This window comes from Atractosteus spatula, chromosome 9, assembly GCF_055471065.1.
Source record: "Atractosteus spatula isolate fAtrSpa1 chromosome 9, fAtrSpa1.hap1, whole genome shotgun sequence".
In the NCBI taxonomy this organism is placed as follows: domain Eukaryota; kingdom Metazoa; phylum Chordata; class Actinopteri; order Semionotiformes; family Lepisosteidae; genus Atractosteus; species Atractosteus spatula.
This window is the reverse complement of record NC_142714.1, coordinates 28,777,099-28,801,827: the sequence shown is the minus strand read 5'-3', so window position 1 is coordinate 28,801,827 and position 24,729 is coordinate 28,777,099. Positions and strand designations below refer to the sequence as shown.

The 24,729-nt window shown below is 40.4% G+C and overlaps 1 protein-coding gene and 1 pseudogene across 1 annotated transcript in view; both read left to right on the top strand.

The window, feature by feature from the left end:
- LOC148828486 (uncharacterized) overlaps window positions 1-24,729 on the top strand; it is a 150,513-nt gene that overhangs the window by 10,159 nt on the left and 115,625 nt on the right. The window lies entirely within an intron of this gene.
- Window positions 2,910-24,729, top strand: part of LOC148828487 (uncharacterized) — a 75,812-nt pseudogene continuing 53,992 nt past the window's right edge.

The window sequence follows — 24,729 nt, the reverse complement described above, 5'->3', positions numbered from 1 at the left end:
GCAGCTGTTATGGACAAAGCAGAGGCTGATTGCCCACTTGGACAGCCAGTAAAGACTTGCTGCTGACTCGAATAGTGGTTGCTGTATTCACAGAAGCAGTTGGCTTCCAACTGTGGAAGTGGCTGGCTGCTGACTGGGATTGACGACACTGAGCAAGTACTCATTGTCCAAGGCCTAGACTAGTTCAGGGATCCTCTAACTGAAAAAGGTGTGCTAGCATGTCCAGAGAGGAGTGCGATCAGAACAGTATTGCCAGTGAGAGATCAAAGATGGAACGCCCCTTCAGTGGCAGTCAGTAATTATTGGGTGCATGGTTAATGGGGATAAAAGGATGGACGAAAAGCTAACCCCACCATGTCTTTGATCCATGTGACAGCTGTGATTCCTCGTGGGAATGCTTTTATTCTTCCTGGGCAGCTGCAGGCTGTGAGCCGCTGCTGGCCTGCAGTGTGACAAACTGTCTTCCTTTGTGAGACGCACTGGATGTGCTGTGTAATGGATCTGCTGACATAATACCTGCCTATTGTTGCACACATGGGTGATGCATCTTGGTGGTGAATTTACTGGCATCCCAATTGTCTGTAATAGATTATATATACTTGTAGCGGCGAGGCTTAATAATAAGGCAGAATTAAGTGTTTCTGAGCTTCCCAAATGAGGCCCCATTTCTCTGTTCATCTCTGTGGTGCAGCCACAGAGAAACTATTCATGCAAGATGATTTAAGGTTTCCTAGGACAGCTCCCAAAGGGGGATGCACTTAGCTAAGTCTGGCTATCATGATCAATGGTCATCCATTGGCGCCTATCTGTCTAGGGAGTGCCAGTTGGACATCTGGACTGCATTCCTAAGTGTCAGGAGTAAGTGACTCATATCTCACCGTGGTCAACCAATCAGGGACTGGTAGGGCCGAGTAACCCACGTGGGACTCTGATGCCCATGGAACTTTCAGCCAATCAACGAGCTGAAGTTCCTCCAGGTAAAAACAGGCAACACAGAGAGCCTGAGAGATTCAACAAGAGATTCAGATTGAGATTCAGATTCAGTAAGATTCTGGAGAGGATTCTGTGGACTGTTCTAAAGGGAATTCAAAGGAGAATTCCAGGGCAGGACGGCCCAGGAGCAGAAGGCTCCCAAGGGCAGGACATTCTCGCAGCGCGCCTCCTGACCATCCCGAGACTCAGCCCGGACAACCACGGAACGGCCAGTGTGTCCGAGTGCCAGAACTTTCCTTTGTTCTAAGAGTCTAGAGTGGAGGTTGCCAGAGAGTAACCAGCAGCAGGCCTCGTGGACAGGTCAGAACTGTGGACAGCTGAATCACTATTCAGAACTAGCTCTTCATCAGGAACGAACCGGTCCTCTTCCTGACTTGCTGGGATCCACAGTCATCTTTTCTCCTGTGCACAAACTTTGCTAGTTAAAGCCAACACTAACTAGCCGGTCAGTGAGCATCAGCAGCGCACCGTCCCAAGCCGCACAGCACAGCCTGGCACGGAGCCAGAGAGCGCGGATTGGACAGCAACAAGCCTGCAGCTGATTGTTTGTGCCTGCAGGAGATCTGAATCCCCAGAAATTGGATGAGTATTCAACTTCAATGCATTACAGCTCGAGAATTCAATTGTTATCCCAACCAGTTGATATCAATTTAATTCCTAAGAGTTATGTACTTGTTTTGAGTATCTAATGTAGAAGTTGTAACCAAGTTCATTTACGAAACGGTCTTAATGAATGATATACTGAACGTATGTCCTCTTGATGTGTAACACTTCGTAACTGATTGAATATATACCTTTTGTATTCTGATAACCCTCTCGATAAGATCTGTTAGGTTTATATGCATATTCTATGTATTAATAAATGTATCCTCGTGTATTAGTACCTGTGTGTGTGCGTTGTTTGAGTTATGTCGCATGGTTGGATTCTAAAGCCATCAAAAGAATCAATTTTGTGATTTACTGCTACAATTAATAATTGTCTCAGTAAATGCCCAAACCCTACAGAACTGGTGCCTTCAGAGAGCCACTATGATTACATATTTGGCGTCCCTGAACGGCTATGAAACACTACATACTGTACAAAGCCAATAAATTATGTACTACAGAGAAACTGACTTTATGAAGTTTGAAGTGTTCAGGCCCTGTAGAATAGAAAATAGAAAATATAATTGACACTATACTGACATTTTTTATATTTCTGAATATCACAACATGTTCGAAGCTAACTCATTTATTAATAACAATGAATAATTTCAAGCTGCTAATAATATTATTACTGACAATAAATATTACCGACACTATATTGTCATTACAAACATGTATGTAATGTCGACCATGCGGTGTACGCGTTATTGAAGCTAAAAGTTTAGCCTTTGTCACAAATGTAACCACTAAATAAAAACATAAATATTGAAATCCCTACATTACAAACTGTATATGGCTGGTATTGGTATTTTAAAGAATAAATATACACCTGTATTCCACTTTCTCCCTAAACATTTTAAGCATCAAAGTCTTACATGTGGTTATTTTGGAAACGTTTTTACGTGCTCCTTCTGACCATATTAAGGTTATATACTTGATAATGTATTATATATTATATAACATGATAATGTTTTAACCTTTTCTGTGAATTCGCTCGTTATAGGTATAAACAAAAGCATACTTTTAGAATTTGATTAATAGGGAATATAATATGGAATCGCGTATCTAAAGAGCATGCTTGCCAGCGTGGCTGCTAGTAGTATAAAGCGACACCTTTCGGCAAACTTTTTTGACAGGTGCCACGCCCCTTTTTTCAGCCAGTGGGTGTCCACAGTGGGGCGGATGACCCACCCCCTTGTCATCCAATGGTGCGTTGTTATGGTCGGATGTCCCGCCCCCTCCCGAGCCAATGGTGTGTCGTTAAGGGTCGGATGTCCCGCCATCCCCCACCGAGTGGTCCTGAGTCTCAGGGTCCAAAAGCCCCTGCCACCGTATCCCTCGATTTATAAATAAGTGTATGAAAGCGTGTATTAGGGTTGGAAGGCGATCATGTCTGCCGTGGGGTTGAGCGTGCTCTATTATAACCCTAGGGAATCGGGGAGTTACGGCGACGTGGGGAGTCTGGTGAGGGCCACGAGATCCCGGGGTGTGGGCGGCACCTGCGTGTGCGCTTTAAGAGAAACAGGATGCTGGTATTCGAAATGGACTGGCAGTGGCAGGCCGACTTGGTGGACATGAGAGAGTACAGCGAGTTCAACGATGGTTTCTGCTACATCTTAACATGTATAGACATGTTGTCTAAATACGCCTGGGGCGAGCCACTGAAAACCAAGTCTGGAGGGGGCGCAGACCTGTTTTTTCAGGACAAACTACTACTGAACGGAGTTGACCTGAAAATAAAACTCACGCGCAATAGAGATGCTTTCTGCTTAATGAACAACTTCGGAGAACACAAACTGAGTGTACTCTCGGCATCTTTGTTTGTGAAAAGAGTCAGAGTGCCACCAGGGGTCAGACTGGGACACGCCAAAGCACTCCTGATGGCCAACACTAAATACCCCATAGACCGTGTACAGATGAAAGTCTTCAGTCTGCCTGCAGGGAGCCGCGTGTGTAACCAAGAAAACCTCTTTCTCGGGCAGTTGCCCAAAGTGGTAATTTTGGGGTTTGTGGACAACGCAGCATTCAGTGGCAGTTTTACACAAAACCCCTTCAATTGTAAACACTGCGTTAACTTTCTGGCTCTCTATGCGGACGGTGAACAAATCTCCACTGAACCGCTTCAACCAGACTTCCAGAATGGACATTGCGTCCGTGAATATTTTAATCTGGTGGAAACAGCCGGGAAGCGTCTGAAAGACAAACCTCTTCTGGTGGACCGTGAGGAGTATGCGCGCGGTTACACATTGTTCGCTTAAAACCTCAGCCCCGACGATGAGTGCACAGGTCATTATTCACTTATCAAAATGGGTCATCTGAGAGCTGAAATACACTTCGCACAACCACTACCCACTACAGTTAACATGGTCGTGTACGCTCTGTTCGACAATGTGACAGAGCTTGATATGAGATGTCAAGTCATTTATGACTTCAGCTAAAAAATGTGGGGGCCACACAAACTACACATAAAGATGAACACGAAACAGCTGGAAGACATTCTAACCCGAGACATCCACACCAGAGACAGTTTTCTAGGTGTGTTCCCCAGCGATGCACTGCCGATCGAGAGACTGGAGCGGCGGCCTTTGAGTTTAATAGTTAATACTCACCCACACGACCTCCCCAGCAAACACTGGCTCACTATTTACTGTAGTGTCAAACAAATGACAAAGTTCAGGTGTCTGTGAAGCAGAAGTCTCTTTATTCATATGCATATGGAAGTCTGGCTTGCAACCACCAGACTTAAAAAATAAGTAGCTGAAGATGGTCCTTTATACCTTAAAACACAAAGAGTTACTATGACATATTCTAAGCAAATGATAAAACAGCAACACCTGCCAATTAATTATATCTAAGTTGCAGACTAGACAACAGTTAGTTCTTTTCATATTCTGGGCGTACAGCCAGCTTACCAAATACATGCCCCTTATCTTACTGACCAAGGACAGGCAGTATCTTTGAATACATTTGAGCACAAAACCTACGTCAAGCCACTAAACTGCATAGTTTGAAAAAATATACAAAAACATGAAAATGATATTATTATCCCACTTCCTGGGCATCTCTCTTATCTCTTCATTCTTCAGTCCTCCCTTAGAACATTATTGTTCTACCAATTATGTTCTACCTCTAGATAAGAGATGTAGAAACCTTTCCCAGGAAATCATTCTTGACCCCTGTGTTCCCTTCATGGCGTACAATTAGCACAGAAGCAGCAGCTTTAGTCCACATGTTTTTCAAGCAGGATATTAACAATATGATCATTATGAATAATACTAGACCCACAAATATGTATTGAACAAGAGACCCTCCCCATGTTCCTAGCACAAACTGTAGCCCCGCACCAATGCCCCAATCACCTGGATTATAATTATGATATATTTTTATTGTTCTTCATCATAAATGTGCTGTGCTAAGTCATTAATGTGCTCAGAATTGCCTGGAATACAAGTACTGCTTAGTCTTTGCTCACCAAAACAGCTATCACCCTAATAGAGGATGGTCTAGAACTGTGATTATAGCAGGAAGCATACGGTTCGTTCCATTCTAATACATTTAAGTTACACTCAGACTAAAAGCAGAACTATTTACCCATGCCAATAAACCTAAATAATCACCTCCATCAAAGGGGATTACTCCCATGAGCATCTTTTATAGCAATACAAACCCAACATGAGCTTTGATTGTTATTTGGGGCTGATTGATAAAGTATTGATTCCATATCCGCATTTATCAAAGTAAAACTCCTTACACTTAACAGGCACACTGTCGGCCTCCCTCAGGAAGCTCAACAAACACAGAAACAGTAACACATAATAATGTTCACTCTGGTGCAGTGGCTCGGTGGCAGTGCGACACGTAGATCCAGCGATCTCATCCTGTCACTCAGATGGCAGAGTCAGTAGTCAGTTGCACTTGATATGGTCCCTCCCCAGCGGGGTTGCAACATCTGGCAGGGTATATCTTCCTCACCCACACCCACTTGCCAGGTATCAGGTCGTGTCTTCCCTCTACTGGAGGTCCCCAGACGTCCAGCACCTGTTCACCAGCCCCATGCACTGCTTCAATTAACAATCTACAATACTACAATAGAGAATTAGCAAATTCAATGATCCATTAGCCAGATTTGGCCCTCCAGGAAGTTTCGTTGGTTGGCCCGTGATGATATCAAACAGGCTCTGTTACACAGTTCTGTTTGATCTAGCCCGCAGGCTGCACAGGACAGCAGGCAGGGCATCTACCCATGGTGTTCCTTCATTCTGATGTTTCGTCGATCTTTCAGAGTTCTGTTCCTTCGTTCCACTGTTCCAGCAGTCTGAGGGTGATCTCAGTCCATCTCACCCCGAACAATGCAGCCACAGCATGACACACTTTCCCTATGAAGTGCGTCCCTTCATCATAATACGAGCGGCAGGGCAATGCCCACCGAGGGCTTATCTCCATCATCAAGTGTTTGGTAGACACAGAGGCAGTGGTAGCAACACACTGGGAAAACAGATTATAAGAGCCAAGGTTTCCCTTTACAATTGTCAATTTGACACTGCATGAAAGGTTTCTCAGGAGCAGGCCTTTTGTGCTGTAGAACCTGCACCTGAACAGTTGTTGAGTTCCTTTGATAAGCATCACATTGAGATACCACATAAGTGGCTACTGCTTCTAACCCGGTCCCCACCTAGTTTTGGGTAACCGGCACACCATTTGACTCACACCCGGGTTTCCGACAGAGTGCATTTGTCGAGCTACAAAGGACATTAGGCTGTGAGGGCATGCAAGGCGTCCAGTGTGCTGGCAGCACCACACCCAATCATCATGCAGCCTCACATTCTTTTCTAACCATGTCCTTTCCTCTGCTTTAGAGGCTTCAGCCTGAATGTCCTGTAGCTGTCCCCTTTTCACCAACAAAGGTTTCACAGGGGTCTCTGACTCCAGCTCTACCAGGACTGCTCACCTGACAGCTGCATCTGCAAAGTTGTTCCCTCGAGTTACTGGAAACATTTCTTTATTATGTGATTTACACTTTACCACAACTACTTTAGTCAGTCGCTGCAAAGCTTCTAACAGATCAGAGACAAACCCAGCATTCTTAACTGGAGTCCCTGCCATGTTGAGAAAATCCCTATTCCTCCACCGCCATCCAAAATTGTGGCATACACCAAATGTATATATAGTCTATATACTGTAAATCGATACAATTTTCCATTTAGCATATTTACAAGTTTCAATTAAATCTTTTCATTCAGTCTGCTGGTTCTACTCCAGATTATTCACAGTTTATACAGCCAGGCAGGTAGCCTGCACAACACATAAACATGGCCCCGTGGCCACCGCATCGAGGGGTCCTGAATAATAACCCACCAGACGATGCCTACCACCATGCTCCTGCGCCAGCACAGCAGCTCACAACCCATTTCTTTCACTTACATACAGATTACATACAGATGATCTACAGATGCAGCTATTCAAAATGAGCGGGCGATACCGCATTATTTTGCGGTGCGCTTTACACAGTCTACCGCGAGTTACCGTAAATTCTCCTATAATACCGCAAGTAAAATAATAGTATCCGGAATTTCCACAAGGTGGAGCTAATAAAGCTCAACCTCTCATGTTTGAGCTGTCGCCATCAAAGTCTTTAACGAAGATATTACTAATAGTATTAATAATGAATTACCTTGGACAAGCTGTAAACTCAAAGTATTACCCTGGTTCACATTCTTTTTTTCATTGACCGTCTTTGTAAAAGTAACACCACAGCATTTCGCAATCACGCATTTGTTTCCAATCATGCCAAGTACAGTTATTTTTGAGAATCGATTCACCATGCCTTTCACATGCTCATAAAAGAGATTGATTTAGGAACATAAACATATTACTGTATGCAAACTGTACTGTATACAGTATGTATATGTATATTTAATGTCTTAACTGTGACCGTTTAAGTATTGAATATTTATATGGAATTTTACCACTGAAGGGAAATCTTAGTACCTGCGCATAAAAAGAATAGGAGCATACTGTAACGCGTGTGAAGGCCATAAACAATATTAATTTTGGAACTTAAACATACAGTATATGGCTGGTCTCGGTACTTTAAAGAAAACATACACACCAGTATTCCATTTCTCCCTAAACATTTTAAGCATCGAAGTCTTTAACTAACGTGATACCGGAGTCAACAAGCATACTTTTAGAATTTGATTAAAAGGGAATATAATATGGAATCGCGTATCTAAAGAAATTAATAACAATATAATTATATTCATGTACTGCAACACAAGAATAGTACATGCTGTACATTGTCTGTTGATAATGTTTCTGTAGTGCTTTTTCAGCACTCTGCGTGTGACCTTGCAGGTGGCGCTGTGGGTTAGGTTCCTGACTCCCATGTCACACGGGCTGTGATCGAATCCCACTGGAGCCATGACTTTTTTTTTAACAAACATTTATTTGAAAAAATGAAACGTTTCCCTAAGTCAGAGATTAAATAAAACCTCACTCGCACCAAACAAATTTATATTTCTAAATATCACAACATGATCGAATTTAAGTCATTTTAATAACAATGAATAGTCACCTAGGCGTTACAATATAAACATTTATATTGATTTAAATCGCGTTTGATTTAAATCGCAAACGCGGGTTTAAATATGTGTTTTTTGATTCACAATCAGACAAATGCAACATAAATTGATATCTTTGTCTTCTAAGTATCTTAATAAACTTTCAGCATAGCTTTCTCCCCGTTTAGATTTATTTTTCTTGGGATCTTGGGATCAAACGTGGAAAGATTAGATTGTAATGGTTTTTATTTTTTAAATACATTTTAGAAAAGTGTCATCTATACTAAAAAGCTGTACACCACCTGCTATAAAGATACATATTGTAATACTTTCGAGTTCGGATAGGACAGACACAAGAACTCAGACTTGCGGAGTTAAACCAAGTTAAAGCCTTGATTTTATATATCACCTTTAAAAGTGACATCTCAAAGCAAAGTAAATACCCAACACTGATTGTACCCATCTGTCATGCTAATAAAGCACCTTGAATTGAATTGAGAGAGAGAGCGAGAGAGCACAGCCAGGACAGACAGGTATCGCGTATCTAAGGAAATAGCAGTATAACCTTGTTCATGCACAAACAGTGGCATGTTACATTATTAATTTGGGTGTCTCCTCTTGCCAGAAAGCTCTAAATTGCATTTTGAGTGCGGTTTTTGCCTTTTTTTAAATTGCAACCCGTAAATAAAGCTGATACTGTTTAGACTTATATTAGGATTATATACTTTGTGAAAAGTGATAGTCTTTGAACCTTTTCTGTGAATTCGCTTGTTATCTAACAAATGCATACTTTTAGAATTTGATTAACAGGGAATATAATATGGAATTGCGTATCTAAACAAATTAAAAACGATATAATTATATTCATGTACTGTCTGGCGGAATAAACTGAAGAGGTTAGTTAATGCGACACGGAATTATTAAGAATTATCACCTCTTTTTACAATTTTAGAACAAATGAGAACATTCCACTTAGTGGGCGGTGCATTGTTATCTCAATCACCTGCTAATTCGTTTTATACCACTGGACGACAGGAGAATGTGACTGTACTGTATCTGTACAGAATGTGTGTTTCAATCAATACAGTAATTGATTAAAATCGCAATTGCGTGTTTAATTAAATGCCTTTTTGATTCACAATCTGAAAATGAAAACCGCGGTAAAGTCACCTTGAATTAAAAAAAAACGATTTTGGCACGCCTGTAGCATTTTCACGAAACCCCCTAGAGTTGTGAGAACACTTGCTTTGTGTATAAAGTACATTGTGAATGTTTTCACAGCCTTCACTTTGTCGTTTTTATGCCATTTTTTTGACCACGCACGAATATTCCTATGTCCGTATCTTCGCAAGGGAATCAGTGCGAATTTTAATACTAATTAAATGACAGCGGGCACTTTCCACCCCCTCTACATTCTCAGAGTAGAACAGACTAACCTTCTAATGAAAGACGGTCCACCCCCCACGGACAGGAAAAGTGCCCACAGGCACTTAAACTTAATATGGTCAGTAACAGTAAACAGTAACATGGTCAGAAGGAGCACGTACAAACGTTTCCGAAATAACCACATGTAAGACTCTGATGCTTAAAATGTTTAGGGAGAAAGTGGAATACTGGTGTGTATTTTTTCTTTGAGCTACCAATACCAGCCATATACAGTCTGTAACGTAGGGATTTCTATATGTCTTTATTTAGCGGTTACATTAGTGACAAAGGCTAAACTTTTAGCTTCAGTAACGCGTACATATCTCCCCTTTTTATAAAACGACATGGTTGAAAACTGTTCCAGAGCCACTGTTGTTTCATCGGTGAAAAGTAGATCATGAAATGCCTCTCCCTGTTCAATCCACTGGAAAAAAGAAAAGGAGCATAAAGCGTCTGATGGTCATAAACGATATTCATTTAGGAACAGCATCAGAGATATGTTTTTAACTGCACTGCATCGGAGAGAATACCATAGTATGTTTTTTTTTTACTCCCTGGCAGAAACTGGCTTCCATAAGAATCAGTATGGCTCAGAGATTAAATAAAACTTCACTCGCACCAAACAAATGTATATTTCTAAATATCACAACATGATCGAATTTAAGTCATTTTAATAACAATGGATAGTCACCTATGCGTTACAATTTAAACATTTATATTGATTTAAATCGCATTTAAATCGCCTTTATTTAAAACCCATAAATAAAGCTGATACTGTTTAGACTTTTAATTATTTAAAACTGTATTACAGCAGCACAATGCACAATGCAACGTAAATCGCTATCTTTGTCTTCTGTGTAATAATGTTCACCTCTCTGTCCAGCAAATTAACAATAGTAATAATAATGAACTTTATTGTATATTGCGCCTTTAAAGGTGGCTCCTCAAAGCGCTTTACAGGTTAAAAACAATAACAACAATACTGTTAGGCTGGGCAAACGATTTTTTTTTTAAGAAATACAAAATGAGATATAATGATGTGTTCTGGCTTCGACATTAACGAAGAGCATAACATGTGTACTGTATACACTGCAAGTACAACCCCCCTCTCTGCGGGAGTGCTGGCTGTGACGAATTGAACCGGTTTCACAGGTATTTTCAAAGTAGAAGGGGGCGAGATTTCCAGTGAAAGACACCCCCCCCCCCCTCAAAAACCCAGTAAGTACAGTACTTACTAGTTAAGAAAGCTAGGCTCCTCAATGAAATCGCTTTAACATGCTAATGCGTTGGTGTAACAGTCCGGGCGTGGCAAGCTTCTAATGTCAACTCGACTACGGCGAAAGGAACCCTTCTTTCATTGGAAGACAATGAACATATTCTAGCCCTAAATTAATTAATAGCAAACATGGTTTACATAAGACATTTTTCCAAGAAAGTTTAGCCTTTGTCACTAATGAAACCACTAAACAAAGACATAAATATAGAAATCTTAAGATTTTTAAAATGCATGACTTTGCTAAAATTTATTTAAAAATAAAAACGATTACAAACGCCAGCGGAGAGAGAGAACAGGGGAGGGATGTTGGTTTTGCTATGGAAATGAGGTCTATTTGGAAATGTGGAGTTACATGTTGAGGTATTGATTTTGTGTAATGCTTTATGTTGAAAATTGAGGTGGATTTTGTTTATAATAAAGAGGATAAACTGGGATGGGAGGAGGGTTTGGTTTTGCATAAGGGGCGGGATTATGATAATTGGAGGAATTTGAGAGAGTTTAATGGTTTGATATATTTGATTTTGTATTGTGGTTGTTATCTATGTTTTTGGTTGGTATTATGTTTATATGGTTGTTTTTGTTGGTCATTATTATGGTTATTAATAATACGATCTATAGTTGAAATCTGAGCCTAAATAAAAAGAAAAAGCATTTTCAGAGAGCAATAATACATAAACGCTGTGTTTATGTAGAATAAGTCATTAGGTTTATGACCAATCAAATTACTTATTCATTTAAAACCCTATATAAAATAAACGTTATTATTAATTTGCTGGACAGAGTGGTGAACATTATTATGCATAAGACAAATATAACGATCCTGATCAGTTTAGAAATCTGTGTACGCTGTAAGGTTTTTACTTAAACTTTTAAAATACACGTTTCGAATAGAAAGAAATCCTCTTCCTGGTACAGCACGTCTTTTTTCTCCAATCAGAGGGGTGTCAGATGGTGACAGCCAATCACCATTCTGAAGCCCTACCATAATCTCTGGTATGGGGAGACCCCAGAATTCTGTCCGATAGTTTATGTAGATGATAGATACTTTTATTGATCCCGTGAGGGAAATGAAGTAAATCATTTTCATTTTAGGAAATTATTAAACAATTATCATTTATTTCTTTATCATATTGGCTAGCTAATGTCCTCTCTTTGCTAGTTAGTGGCTGTGTTTCTGCGTTGGGTAGCAACGGGTGACTGTTCTCAGGCGGAAGATGTAAACAGCTTAATTTTTGTGTTAAATAATTTTTTTAAATTAAAATTCATTCTATTCAGCAATCGCATATTTGGGTACCGTTTCATAAAACTTTCATGCTTAAAATGTTTAGGGAGAAATGGAAGACTGGTGTGTATTTTTTCTTTAAACTACCAAGACCAGCCATACACAGTACAGTTTACATACATACAGTAATGTTTATGTTCCTAAATTAATATTGTTTATGACCTTCAGATGCCTTATGCTCCTCTTCTTTTTATGCTCAGCTACTAAAATTTCCCTTTAGTGGTAAAATTCCATATAAATATTCAAAACTAAGCGGATCAAAATGTGCACAGTAAAGACATTAAATGATTAAATCTTTTCACTACCAACCAATGCACCACGAGTGCCCCTGTCGGTCATTTTGGCCAGCCAATCACTTACCGCGGTGCCCTGCGGTGGCTTGTGGGTAGTTTACCGTACCGCGGGTTTGTACCGTGCATTTTGAATGGCTGCATCTGTATCTGAGGGAATCCAGTCCAGAGCCAGTGCCTGCAAGAAAGCTTGTTTCAAAACATTAAAAAACGGTTTCTGCTGCAGGGGTCAAGGCAATTTTGTCTTTAGACTGCACTACCTCCCTTTAGCCAGTTCGTCACCAGGTGAGCTCGTTCTGAGAAGGAATTCACCCTGGCTTTATCATGTCGTTGGATTTATACCCTTTTTTCAGTCCGAAGATCAAATACTTGGAGTAGCCTGGCCTTATGGATTCCCTCATTAGGTAAAACAATCACAATATCACATAGCTCTATTGAGGTAGTTCACATAAATGCTATTTCATACAGAAATTCCTTATAAATGCTGCAGGGCATCCTAGCCCCAATAGGTCTGGGGTGTCCCCCACCCACATCAGTAGTTGAAACTGTACATCTTTTCCCCAAGCATACTGTGACAACTTGTATTTGCTTTAAACACAACCCTTTCCCCCCCTCCTGTAGCCTCCTGTTACCCATTAGAAAACTTTATATCACATCTTTATGCTGTTTTAGTCTAAAAACAGGACAGCTGTGCTCCTGTATCCCCCAGTTACTGCACACTGTAAGATTATTTCACTTTTATTTAAATCCTGAGATAAACTTAGGAAGGCCACAAAGGGGCTTACTAGATTAAATATATTATTTCACGTTACAGCTTCTGACATGTTCTTTAAATGTGAAATCAAGCCTCTTTCTTACAATTTCTCCAAAAAACACTTTTTTAAGAAACTGCGCACCAGCTTATTAGTAGTTTTATCTTTGGGGTTTTGTCCTCCTTTTCCTCCATCTGGATATGCCCAATCAGGATATTTATCCCAGTCCTCATTATTTTCTTGAAGGGGTCTTATATCTTGGTATAATATTAAAGTTACTCTATAATTGTGACAAACTGGCGGCTCCTTTTTCTCCTCCTTGGGAGTCTTTTTACCTCCTATTTGCAGCACTCGCACTTCTGCATATATGCTTCGTGAGTTATTAAATCAAATCTGTCTCTGCTCTCCGTAATATCAGGAAAGCATAGTTGTACATTCTTGGCAACATCAGGTTTTAACCCACTCAAGTAAATTTGTTTTATTACTGTGTAAGTATCTTCATTCCCTTCATTTTCATCTGCTAACCCCGAGTATACTATCCATAAAGTTATAAACCTTTCCGTAAAATCTGAAACATACTCACTTTCTTCTGCTGACATGCTGTTACTTCCAATCAGTTTTTTGGTGGGTAATGTTCTTTCAAAAATCTCCACACTAATTCCCACCCTTCTCCCAGGTTCTTTCTTAAGGCGTTCTATTCCTCCTTTTGCCTTTTCTTTTTCTTCACACCAAACCATGTTCTCGTCTCCCACGCGCCCCGCGGAATCCCCCAGTCAAGAAAAAATGATGAACTATCACAATTCGGGAACACGGACCAGGTTCCAAATCCTGGGTTTAATAACACACTTGAATCGAGTTACCACCCTCGGCTCATCTGCGAGTACAGTTTGAGTTACTACCCTCAGCCGTACTGCAGTCGTGTACCAGGATACAACACCCGGATTTTTCCGCGTATCGGGATACAACACCCGACCAGGATACAACACCTGGGTTTCCGCGTATCGGGATACAACATCCGACCAGGATACAACACCTGGGTTTCCGCGTATCGGGATACAACACCCGACCAGGATACAACACCTGGGTTTTTCCGCACGGGCAGGGCGAGACGCTATTCCTTCAGCAATCGATCTTTCTCAACCCTGCCGTCCTCATCCAGTATATTTCAACTGGGAAAACACATCCAGTATATTTCAACCGGGAAAACACGTCCAGTATCTTACAACTGGGAAAACACGTCCAGTATATTTCAACCAGGAAAACACGTCCAGTATCTTTCAACTGGGAAAACAGCTGGCACACTTATCAGACGTCTACCACCACATACACCATAAACTCATTATTCTTCTGTACTCGCTTCAGCTTCAGAAAAGAGTCCTTACCTCTTTTTAGAAGCGGCCGCCTAGCTTTTCCTCTCCACCTCTCTGTCAGAGTTCCCTCAGCTGGGAGTACCCTGCTCCGCAGCGCCAAATTGTAGTGTCAAACAAATGACAAAGTTCAGGTGTCTGTGAAGCAGAAGTCTCTTTATTCATATGCATATGGAAGTCTGGCTTGCAACCACCAGACTTAAAAAATAAGTAGCTGAAGATGGTCCTTTATACCTTAAAACACAAAGAGTTACTATGACATATTCTGATAAATGATAAATGATAAAACAGCAACACCTGCCAATTAATTATATCTAAGTTGCAGACTAGACAACAGTTAGTTCTTTTCATATTCTGGGCGTACAGCCAGCTTACCAAATACAGATGCAGCCATTCAAAACGCGTGGGGTATTTTGCGGTACACCGCGGTGGGCGTGTTGCATGAAATCGCAGTATCACGCCGTATATCGCGTCATTTGACGTCATGCCGGAAAGTATCCAGAATCACCTTGTAAAACCGCCAGAAGGAGCCAATAAAGCTTAACCTCTCATGTACAGCATTTGAGCTTTTAAATTTAAACTGTGTATTACAGCATGTTAGTCATCAGTCATTAAAAAGTTGGTATATTTTATGAAAGCAAGATTGCTCAGTTGGACAAATGTATACAACCTACCTTTATCAGAAATATTTTAATTATGCAGAAATATTTTGTGCATCAAAGCCTTTACCGAAGATATTACTAATAGTATTAATAATGAATGACTTTGGACAAGCTGTAAACTCGAAAGTATTACGCTGGTCCACATTCTTTCTAACCGTCATTTTAAATGAAAATACTTTTAGTTTTTTCTTTGACAAACACCACAGCATTTCGTTGATCTAACTAACAAGAACAGGACATTAGCTAGCCAATACGATAAAGGAATAACTTTTTTTGCTTATTTCTTTAGCACATTTATACAAGTACTCGGAATCTGTCCAAGCCCTACTTTGTCAGGCATTTTCTTTTACTGCAACGGACATAAAAACTCCCTTGCTTTTAACAGAGCGTTTCATAATTTCTAACTACGAAAATTATTTAAACTGCGACACTTATCATTCAACCAGAGCTCAAAATATCACAAGGATCCTCAAGAGCACATCAAAGACTGTATTAAAAGATACTTGTATCAGATACATGAGAATCCAGGCTTTTTTATCTATGCTTTCTTTTCTGTATACCAGGTATTATGGAACCACTTCAGAAGGGTGTCAGCCAGTCAGATTCCAGGAATCGGTACTTTAAAGAAAAATTCATACCAGTATTCCATTTCTGCCTAAACATTTTAAGCATCGAAGTCTTTAACTAACATGTGAAATAGCGTGTAAAAAAGTGGTAGTTTTAAGCTTTTCTGCTAATATAATATGGAATGGCGTATCTAAAGAAATTAATAACGATATGATTATGTACTGCAACAGGGCTGTGTAGGGCTGTTTTGCCTCTCTCTTCATGTGACTTCCCCAGTAGCCCACTGGTCTATGTGCCTGGTTACTAACCTACAGGTTGTGTGTTCAAATCCAGCCGGTGCCGTGACTTTTCTTTTAACAAACATTTCTTTGAAAAAATAGAATAGCAATATTATGGACAATTAATTTACTTTTATATTTCTAAATATCACAACATGATCGAATTTAAGTCATTTTTGATAACAATGAATAGTCACCTTCTTCCCTTCTGACAACGGTCCCTGCTTCTGCTTCCTGCTTCTATTGTGTGTGTGTGTGGGGGGGGTCCCTTTAGATCTTCCTTCAGATTTAAAAGGTTATTAATCATATCTTCGGTGTCGCATCTTACCAGTGGAGCTGATCTTTTGCTGCCTGGGTCAACTATCACAAAGCTTTAGAGAACTTAACATTTCTATTACAAATTTACAACAACAAATTGTAAATACGACGTTTACATTGGCATTATTAATTTTTCACATGGGTGTATGGAGGATTGTCAGCTGTCACTGACAGTGGACCACCCTCTTAGGCTGCGCACATGATCTTTTAAATTTTTATAGAGAAATGGAGGCTGTACAGTATGCGTTACAATATAAACATTTATATCGATTTAAATCGCGTTTTGATTTAAATCACAAACGCATGTTTAATTATATGTGTTTTTTTAATCATAATCAGACAAATGCAACATAAAATGATACAGTATCTTTGTCTTCTAAGTATCTTAATAAACTTTCAGCATAGCTTTCTCCCCGTTTAGAATTATTTTTCTTGGGATTTTGGGATGAAACGTGGAAAGATTAGATTGTAATCGTTTTTATTTTTTAAATACGTTTTAGAAAAGTGTAATCTATACTAAAAAGCTGTACACCACCTGCTATTTATATACATATTGTAATACTTTCGGGTTTGGATAGGACGGACACAAGAACTCAGACTTGCGGAGTTAAAGGAAGTGAAAGCCTTTATTTTTCTTCTCCGTCACCACCTGCTATCCCAGCTCTCCTGCGCCCCTGCCCGCCAACAGCGCAAGCCAACACACCGCCCGCGCGCCCAAGAGAGAGAGAAAAGAGAGAGAGAGTAAGACCCAGGGGTGCAGAAGCAGGGAACTATTTACAAGGAAAACGGATACCTCCCCAGACTGTACGCCCGCTTCACTGTGGGACTGCCGCACTGGTCAGCGGCCTTCCTAAACCCCGCCCTGACCACTTTCACTCCTGGCCTGCTCTTCCCTGCGCACCCCAGCCGGGCGCTCTTCGGCCTCTGCCCGGGGAGAATGTATATTTTGATATTTAGACCCGGCGCGGCACCGAGAGAGCGTCTGCATTTATAACTTAGTTTTTAAAATTAGTCAAGCAATATGAAGCATCTCCTTTTACTTTTAAGTCCCTTAATTATCATTGAGCACAGCTTTCTCACCACTTAGATTACTTTTTGATACCATCCTTACACAAACTTAGAAACTTCTTGTATTTTCCGATGACATACAAGTGGAAAGATTACAGAATTTTAATCGTCTTTAATTTTGTTACGTTATATGTTTTAGGAACGTTTCATCTATACAAACACCACAAAACTATTCTCGATTTCTGATGTATTTCTGAATGTTATGTTACACTTACAGTAGTTCACTGTTTTAAATACATCTAATTAAGAAAGTTAGATGTAAGCATAAACTATTAGTAATCAATAATATTGAATTTAGCACTGTAATAAGTTTTTGCACTTTCCCCACGCATCTTGTAAAATATATATTTTCATTGTTCAAATATACATTAAATCTGACTATCATATAATAAGTTAAATACAAAACCAAAGAAAAAACAGGGTAAAATATAATTCAAAATATTTTGCTAACAATGTTAACTAGCACAGTTAGCACAATTAGCACAGTTATTAGTATGCTTTTTGTTTTATTTCTTTTTCATAAATGCAACAGTAGTACCTGATGTCTCAGTGGCTTTCAAAATTAAATTATGCATGCAAACCTGTGAACTGACCTGTGATACTGGCTATGTAATACCCTGCATTGTGGAATAATAGTTTATTTTAAAGGATAGAGAACACAGGAAACAGGCAGTTAGATTGATCAGATTAGTATGAAAAGCCATTTAGCAAAGAGGGAATGAGAAGAGTGACAAACCAGTATGCTTTAGATCTTTTTTTCTGAATCAGGGAAAATCTGATCATGTTTCTCTATAACAATAATAAAAAACTTTATTTTACATATCACCTTTAAAAGTAGCATCTCAAAGCAATACAGTAGATGTAAAATCTACTGACTACTAAATCTACTGACTGTCCACAAACGTGAGACTGTCTTTCTCAGACTCACATTCCCGAATGTCCCCCGCCCCGGTCAACAATCCTAGGAAGAACACGAAACAGCCTGTTAATAAAATTGTTGCAATTTTGTTCGGTCAGTTCTTCCTCCCAGAATTTATAGATCGCATCGATCAGTTCCTGCTTTGTGATGTGCTTAGCAGTTTTCTGAACATAGTCTTTCAGTGAATGCCAAACCATCTCTATCGGATTTAGATCTGGGGATTCGGCTGGAGTTTTCACCCAGTTCACTCCTTCTGCTACAAGCCTCGCCCTTGCTGCTGTGTGTTTCGGATCGTTGTCTTGAAAGAGACGGTGCCTTGATCCATACTGCTCCCTGATATACAGATGCAGCCATTCAAAGTGCGCGTTACAGACACGTACCGCAGGTGGCGTCGCGCAGTGTGACGCAAGATGACGCGTGGCACCGCAGTACGTGATTGGTTGACCGACAGGGGCACTCGTGGTCCGTCGGTCTGTCGTAGAAAGACTTACAGTAAACGTCTTTTCTGTGCCCGTTGTAGATATTGAATTTTACCACTGAAGGGAAATCTTAGTAGCTGAGCATAAAAAGAATAGGAGCATACTGTAATGCGTGTGAAGGCCATAAACGATATTAATTTTGGAACATAAACCTACAGTATATGGCTGGTCTTGGTACTTTAAAGAAAAAATACACACCAGTATTCCATTTCTCCCTAAACATTTTAAGCATCGAAGTCTTTAACTAAAGAGATACCGGAGTCAACAAGCATACTTTTAGAATTTGATTAAAAGGGAATATAGAATCGCGTATCTAAAGAATTTAATAACGATATGATTATATTCATGAACTGCGACAGGGCTGTGTAGGGCTGTTTCACCTCTCTCTTCATGTGATTTCCCCTGTAGCCTACTGGTCTACGTGCCCGCTTACCAACTCACGGGTTGTGTGTTCAAATCCAGCTGGTGCTGGACTTTTCTTTTAACAAACATTTCTTCGAAAAAATAGAATAGCGATATTATGGACAATCAGTTGACTTTTATATTTCAAAATATCACAACATGATCGATTCTAAGTCATTTTTGATAACAATGAATAGTCACCTTCTTCCCTTCTGACAATGGTCCCTGCTTCTGCTTCCTGCTTCTATTGTGTGTGTGTGTAATAGAGTAAATTTTTATAGAGAAATGGAGGCTGGACAGTATGCGATACAATATAAACATTTATATTGATTTAAATCGTGTTTTGATTTAAATCGCAAATGCGTGTTTAATTATATGTGTTTTTTTAATCATAATCAGGCTAATGCAACATAAATTGATACAGTATCTCTGTCTTCTAGGTATCTTAATAAACTTTCAGCATAGCTTTCTACCCGTTTAGATTTATATTTCTTGGGATTTTGGGATCAAACGTGGAAGGATTAGATTGTAATCGTTTTTATTTTTCAAATACGTTTTAGAAAAGTGTAATCTATACCTGCCCAGACTGTACGCCTTCCTAAACCCTGCCTTTCACTAGTGTCCTGCCCTTCCCCGCGCACCCCAGCCGGGCGCTCTTCGGCCTGTGCCCGGGACGAATGTATATTTTGATATTTACACCCGGCGCGGCACCGAGGGAGCGTCTGCATTTATAACTTAGTTTTTAAAATTAGTCAAGCAATATGAAGCATCTCCTTTTACTTTTAAGTCCCTTAAATACATTGAGCACAGCTTTCTCACCACTTAAGATTACGTTTTTGATACCATCCTTACACAAAGCAGAAACTTTCCGATGACATACGGTACAAGTGGAAAGATTACAGATTTTAATTGTCTTTAATTTTGTTACGTTATACGTTTTAGGAACGTTTCATCTCAACAAACACCACTAAACTATTCTCGATTGTATTTCTGAATGTTATGTTACACCTACAGTAGTTCACTGCTTTAAATACATCGAATTAAGAATGTTAGGTGTAGCACTTTAGATCTTTTTTTTTGAACCAGGGAAAATCTGATCATGTTTCTCTATAACAATAATAAAAAACTTTATTTTACATATCACCTTTAAAAGTGGCATCTCAAAGCAATACAGTAGATCGAAAAACAGTTAAAAGGGACCAAAGTAAATACCAGACAAACGCAAACGCGTTTTTAATAAAATGCTTTTATTCATTCAGCAGAGAGTGAGAGGGACATCCAGCAGAGAGAGACACACACACCGGTTTCCATTGACAAAATTGTTTTTTTTTCAATTCCTCTTGTCTAACAGGAATGTTTTGTTTGTGGACAGACTGTTAGACTAGAGGAAAAGAGCGCCTCCTTGTACGAAGCATTTCGTTGATCCAATCACGAATTATTTTCCAGTCGCACGAAGTAAGGGTTGAGAATCTCCGATTCACCATGCGACTAATGGTTTCCCGGAGATTGCAAGCAAGGCACTTTTGCCTCTGGACCCATCGAAATTTACAGACGTGGTCCACCCCCAGTAAATTTCAAAAGTCACAAGATTTCGAAACACGAGGGCGGCGTAGCGGTCGGCTCTTGCTTTCCCGTCTATGCCGATGCACTGCAAGTACAACCCCCCCTCCATCTCCTGAGTGATGGGTAGCAGTTGGATATCTGGCAGAATTATTCGTCCCACTGGCGTCTGTGAATCCCGCTCTGTGAACGGTGCTTCCTGGGGGGAGATAGACGGCGGGGACAGCATCAACAAATTCCTGCGCGGTGGTGAGCGGAGAGGCCAGGATGGAGTGTTCTGAGGCGGTGTGTGCTCTGCGGGGGGCACAGCTTCCGCCAGGCATTGCAACCTGCGCGGCGGGGAGAGGCACTTTTCGGGAGACAGCTGCTCAACTGTTTGACTGCTGGAACATACTGTCTCCTTCCTCTGCATTTTCAGGAGTGTCTCTAGCCTCCCAATCCTCCCCAGTAATGCATCGTACTGCTCCCGCTGCTGCCGAAATGTCTCCACACAGATGCTGCTTCTACATGTTGGCACCCTGGCCAGTGGCTGAGAGCGGAGACCCACGGCCTGTGGCAAAATAACATAATTCATGTAAGAAATAAAGTCACACAGTAGTATTCATCAGTCGCGGAACAGACGTCAAAATAAACTTTTCTTTTTTTCCGTCTTACCGCTTTCTTTTTTACTGTCCTGGTGGTAGATTTCGAAGATCGTTTCGCCCGTGCGGTGTTTTCTTGAAGAACAGGCTACGAAGAAATAATTATAATTGAATTTAAAATTCAAAACGGCAATAATACCTTGTAATATGCGCTGTAATCGCGTATTTCAGATGAAGTCTGCTGTATTTGCTTACCCTTCGCTCTTTGGAAGCTGGGGCTGCAGAAGCACCCCGTCTCTTCCTGTAAAAGGTCTTGGTCTCCGTACTGTACTGTGGTCGCTGTAGTGCAGGTTCGCAGTTTTTTTTGTGATAGGAGCTCACCCAATCCCTTGGTGTATTTATGCTATATTCACATGTACGGCTAGAATGTTCATTGTCTTCCAATGAAAGGCGGGTGCCTTTTGCCGAAGTCGGGAGACATTAGAGGCTTGCCACACCCGGACTGTTAAACCAACGCATTAGCACGTCAAAGCCCATTGAGGACCCGGGCGCAATAATTGTTTTGTCCCTTGATTTACTTATCTGCATTAATTATGGAAATCGAGTTCCTGCTCTGTGCAGACGACCTGGTCCCGCTGTCGCCCACAGAACAGAGGCTGCGCCAGAACCTGGCACTGCTGGAGCAGCACTGTCAGACCTGGGCGCCGACAGTCAATCTGGACAAGACCAGAGTTATGGTTTTCCAGAAAAAAAGCCAGACCTCAGGGAAACAGGTACAAATTCACACTTAACAACACATTAACACCTAACAACGGGAGCAGGGACGAATTAGGCCAGTACCCACTATTGTTAAATATACAGAAAAGGATATTAAAGTATTGAATATTAGTATTGGCTTTAGTATTAGCCATACAGAACATTAAAGCGCCCCTTTTCCATTCAGCGGGTGCCTGAGTCACTGTGTCCTATCTTCTGACAGTCGCCGTTGTGAATGTCTGTAGAGTGTATCTTATTTTTAGTACTATATTTTTGTATTATATTCCCTATTAATCAAACTCAAAGAGTATGTATCGGCTTGTCCCCTCCTCCTGCCCCTCTCTGTGTACAGTAGAGCCTCCTGTCCAGCCAGCACATGTCCACAGACATTCACAACAGCGACATATCATAAAATGTTTGCACATATAGTTAAATTATTAGTTGTTTTTCAGGAAGTTTAAAAAAAACACTTGAACTACTTATCCAGTCTCTGGAAATAAAAAAACTAATAATAATGTAACATGCCACTGTTTGTTCATGAACAAGATTTCGTTAGATACGCGATTAAAAAAAAAAAATGTGAATCCCCGGCGGAACACATTCCATAAGAATCAGCGCTTTTACAGTATATATTGCCTTTAAAGGTGGCTTCTCAAAACGCTTTACAGGATAAAGACAACAAGAACAGCAACAACAACAATATTGTATTTCATTGCACTTTGAAAACCAAGTAATAACTTAACTATATGTGCAAACGTTTCATATGTTGCTGTTGTGAATGCCTGTGGAGTGTATCTTATTTGCCTTGCGTCCTGGTTATCTCGCGCACCCTCCCCCCCTCCCTCAATTCAATTCAATTCAATTCAAGGTGTTTTATTAGCATGACAGATGGGTTCAATCAGTGTTGGGTATTTACTTTGCTTTGAGATTCCACTTTTAAAGGTGATATATAAATTTTTGACTAAAATAAATTGATATCTTTGTCTTCTAAGCTCTCTGTGTACAGTAGAGCCTCCTGTCCAGCCAGCACATGTCCACAGACATTCACAACAGCGACATATCATAAAACGTTTGCACATATAGTTAAATTATTAGTTGTTTTTCAGGAAGTAAAAAAAAACACTTGAACTACTTATCCAGTCTCTCGAAATAGTTGTTTTTCAAGCAATGCAACAAACGTCGGGCAATGTGTTTTTTTTAATCTAACATTGACAGCCACATCTTAAACCTTGTCAGTCAGCTCTTTTTTTCTCTATTTGAATTGTGGCTTACACATCGCACGACTTTAAAAGCTAGAAAGACAGGTTTCGATTCACATTAGCTGGCGAGCCTTGTTAACAAAAAACAGACAATACCCAGGGAGGGGGAGGTCAAGCCAGAGAGTTTTTTACCCTCTGTCTAAAAACCCAAATAACCCGGGGCAGAGACTCCAAGGGGATCATTGCGTGGTACAGATCCACGCAATCCTCAGTCAATTCTTATGGAATGTGTTTTCTTTCTTCTTTTTTTCAGCATGGAATAAACCTGTTGCTTGATTCATATGGATGCCCGGTTCCGCCGGGGATTCAAAACATTTTTTATTTTTTTTTAATCGGGTATCCAAGGGAATAGGCAGTATAACCCTGTTCATGCACAAACTGTGGCATGTTACATTGATTTGGGTTTCTCCTCTTGCCAGAAAGCTCTAAATTGCATTTTGAGCGCGGTTTTGGACTTTTTTTAAATTGCATTTTGAGCGCGGACAGCACATACAAGGGTTAATTGCGCAATGAACTGCGCCAAGAAATTTAAAATAGTCTTCTTTAGGTGTGAGGGTGGGAGTGGACCGCAGCAGGCATAATCAGCAAACCAGGAAAACAAAGAACAGGACAGGTGAGACGTGTATCTAGAAAGCAAGTGATCAGAAAAAGGAAATGGTGTTACGCCCAGGTTTTCGACCCAATTGTTTTAACTTGCTAATGCATCAGACACATTTCCTGGCGTATTGTGTTTTAAATAAAATAGGAGTGTCTTTCCCTGGTATTAGCTCATCGGTATGGTGTAAGTTTTATCTGTACCGTCCCATACAGTATATAGGTACAGAATTCAAGCTGCACCAATGTATCGCTTTGGTAAGGAGACGGACAATGGCCAAAATCACGAAGACTCTCTCACACCAAATAATGAAGATGAAAAGAAACGGGAAGTCAACACGGGACATTGTACAGCAGTTGGCTTCGATGGACATCTTCTTTTCTGAAAGCACAGTGAGACGGCATTATAAAGGGGAGAGGAGGCAAAGAGAATCTAAACCGAGGACGATTCAAAGGTAAGTAAATTTCTAAAAATATCTTTCTTGCATGTAAATACAACTACGCACATTATTTTTAAAACTAACTGTTGATCTCTTTTTTTTCAAGTCCTTTTGTGCGAGCTATCGACAAACTGACTGATGAAAATGATGAGCTACCGGCGATGCAAGTCCAAAGACGGCTATGGGCTGACCTCGGTGCGACTGTTAGCCCGACATCGATAAGAACAGTACGCAGGAGGCTTGGATGGTGATACAG